The sequence below is a fragment of the Arvicanthis niloticus genome, chromosome 6, assembly GCF_011762505.2.
Source record: "Arvicanthis niloticus isolate mArvNil1 chromosome 6, mArvNil1.pat.X, whole genome shotgun sequence".
Lineage (NCBI taxonomy): Eukaryota > Metazoa > Chordata > Mammalia > Rodentia > Muridae > Arvicanthis > Arvicanthis niloticus.
The window spans coordinates 18,612,598-18,616,211 of NC_047663.1; positions in this window are offsets into that span (position 1 = coordinate 18,612,598).

The window sequence follows — 3,614 nt, forward strand, 5'->3', positions numbered from 1 at the left end:
GCACTTGGCATCCTTTGTCATGACTACCCCTTTGTTCCTAGGCTAGAAACATTCATATACGCCGTTTCAGAGCCATAGGCTGGGTAGCTAGCTGTCTCAGAAGCAGCTGGAGAATGTGAAGGAAGGTATAGGCTCTCGGGACATCCCAGACCTGATTCAGAACAGTTCCTAAGGTTCCCAGGTAATCTGCCATGTGTTTCTTGGAGCCACTACCTACTAGATAGCTGTTTTCTTAAAGATGATAGCTCTGGGAAGAATCTGGAACCTGTTCTGCATATATGTGCAAGGAGCAAAACCAGGCAAGTTTCCAGGGAAGTTTTAGTATACCTTACCTCATTCCAGAAGAGTTGAGGACTTAGAAGCAACTAGGGGCTGGGGCGGTTACTCAGTGACAGTGCTAGTCTGGCATTCACACTGCAGTGTTCCATCAGCAGTTCAGGTCCCATAAGGAAAACAAGGACGTAGGGCCGGGGGTGAGGGCTCAGCAGTTAGAGCACTGGCTGCTCCCCCAAGGGGCCTGGGTTTGGTTCCCAGCACCACAGCCATATTAACCACATACTACAGTTCCAAAAGATTCTGTGTCCTCTTCTGACTTATGAAGGTCCAAGGTACACATGTGGGTTGTGCACAGAAATCCAGGCAAAACATACATAAACGGAAATAGATAAGACTGAAATATAAAATTAGTATAAACATGAAGAGGCATGTCCTATCAGGAAAACTTGAATACAGGTCACAAGCCCTGTGGACACAACTCTGGGAGTCTCTCCTGTAACTCGCAACAGCCGAGGAGCATGTTACTGACTGAATAGGATGGGTGTCACCTGTCCTTAGGCCTTGGTACTGCCACCTTCCCCATAGCCTTTTGTGTAGGAGAGATAGTCTTCCCAACCCTGAGTTAAATACTGTGATAAGCCTGCTGTGCACACAGTGGGCTAAGTCATAATGGCTTTCCAGAGAAGCCAGCTCCTTATGTGGCTGTAGTCCCAGCTCTACCAACCTGCCTCTTCAATCCCTGAAGATGCTCTGACAGGAACAGGCAACAAAGCATCCGGCTAGCATCTAATGAATGTCTCCAGGTGCTAGATGGTACCATACCTACACCTTGCCACTAGAGGGTGACATATCTCCACCAATGGCTGGTCCTCTCAGAGGCCCTTGCTTGATGCTGGTTCCCTTTGGGTGCAAGTTTCTTGGCAGTGCAGTGGCAGTGCTTTAGAACTCTAGAAGCCTGCAAAAGATGACCAAGGAGACCCCAGCAGTTTTCAGGACTCCAGCCCTCCCCTCAGCACTTCTGCTTGCTACAAACAGGCATGGAGACCATTTCTCAGAGTCATTGCTTTCCCCTCACATGGCACACAGGAGGAGGAGGAAACGGGATGGGAAGTGGGAAGAGGTTTGCGGATCGGGCAGGGCCTTGCCCCCTCCGGTGCAACAGAACAGGCATTGCAACCCGTGTCCCCCCCCCCCCCCCCATCTCATCCATGTGTTCTAGCAGCTGTCTCTACACCATGGTTCCCCACATGGAGGCATTTTACTTTGACTAGTTTGTCATCGTGGATGCAGAGTGGCATTGTACATTGCCCAGATGCCTTGTCATGTGCAGATAAAACCTCAGCTGTAGACAGGAATGCCAGTCCAAGACTAGATGGCCCCCACTCTTTTTCCCATAGCTCTATTACATTAGACTGTCAGGGAGGGCTTCAAATGGTCATTGGCCAGTGGTGGTCTCCTGAGTAAAGTACTGCTTGTACAATACACTTTTCAGACCTTCTCCCATGCCACACCTGGTGGCTCAGGGCTCCATGTTCCCTGCCTACTGGGTGTCAGGGCACACCGTGTCTACAGTATGGGGAACAGAGAGGTCATCAGCACATAGTCGGCAGTCACAAGCTATCATGTCAGTGGCCTGCAGGCAGCACCTCAGCCCAGCCCAGCCCAGATTATACAGGTTTAGAGCTCAATGCTCAGCAGAGCTGCTGTAGTCATATACCCAGAAGCCAAAAGCGCTCGTGGCTACTTAGCTATGACCCACATGCTCACAGGGCCTCAACAACAGCAGTAGGAAAGTAAAGGGAGGAAAGGTGTGGGCCACAAAAAAATGTGTCAACCAGGCTGGAGAGAATTCAGGAAACTGACTGGCATTGGGTTTTAAAGTAGAAAGGTCTGCAGGAACAGCCTTCCCAGTCCCCAGTAAACAGTGCAGACAGTGATAACCAGTTCAGGATATCCGAGTCAGGGGACTGGCCACGTGAGAGGATGCTCCGGCTCAGCCATCCCAGTTGTGGCATCTTAGAGGTCCTTCTTCTTCTAGACACCAGTGACAACCGCTGAAGAGCTGCTAAGGCTGCTGTAGTCCAGAGAGGAAGTGGAGAGGGGACCACAGTGACAACAAGCTCAGTTCTTGTTACTAAAATGGTGATCCTCGGCTTTGGCCACTTCCTGGAGAGGTTTTAAAAGTTTAGGGGTCAGTCCCAAGAGCCTTTGAGCTACCTAGTGTGGGATCCTCAAGGGCTCTCCTGGGAAGGTTCCCAGTGCCTTCCAAGTGTGGTGCACCGTTAATCCCACCAGGCTTCAGAGATTAGTCCTATTCCTCCAAAACAGCCAGAGGACACAGCAACTCAGAGTCCCCACAGCTGAGGGACCATGGCTCTCAACAGCTGTCTCAGTGGGGACATTTACTAGGTCAGGCTTTTCAAGAGATGACGGGCAGTAACTGGGGCTTGGAGGAGAGGAAGAGCCAGAGGGGCTGAGAGGGACAGGGTGACTGTGGAGTTAATAAGCTCTAACTAGCCTTTGGCTGCAGGAGGTAGTGAGACAGCTGCTGGGAGCTGGATGCCCGTCACCAGCCTGGCCCCAGCCCGTCACTGCCTGGAGCCCATGAAGAGCTGGTTGCCCTTCAGAGACAGAGAAGCTTAAGGCAGAGCTGAATGCATGGTGGGTGTTAACTCATCAGAGATACAGGCGTAGGCAGTGCAGGAAGAAATTGATTCCTCTCATCCCATGAACCTGAAGGCAACAGGTGCCATGTGGGCAGAGCCCACCCTGCAGTCTTCCCACACTTCTGTTAAGAGTAGTTTTCTGTGTCCGGGACATGTTGACACAGGTTGAGAGGTTGCTCTAGGAGAGCAGAGCAACCTCGGAGCCACAGGGCCTCTGCAGATGGGAATTTGGAAATATAAAGTTTTAGAGACAAAGCCTTGGTCTCCTGCTGCTGGTCAAGTTCTGTTGCTACGATCAGAGTCTGCATTCGGTGTCCACAGCAATTTAAGCCAAGAAACTATTTCTTTTTCCGCTTGTGGCAGAAGGCAGCCTTTCTAGGGACTGAAAACCCTCAGCTGGCGGCGCCAAAAGCTGAACTCCAGAACAAGAGCTGTAGCCATCTCTTGGATAAGAAGACATTGGAATAAAAATGTTAAGGTCATCCTTACGTGCGCTTGGTTAAAGATGGGGGGGGGCAGGAAACTCAGTGAAGGAAAAAGTAGCTCAAATCCAGCATTACCGCCTTTTAAGGCAACTTGAAGGGCTGAAGAGTGGTTGCTCTAAAAAGCACTAGCTGCTGCTCTTGCCAAGGACCCAGGTTCAGGTCTTAGAACCCACATTACTCCACACAA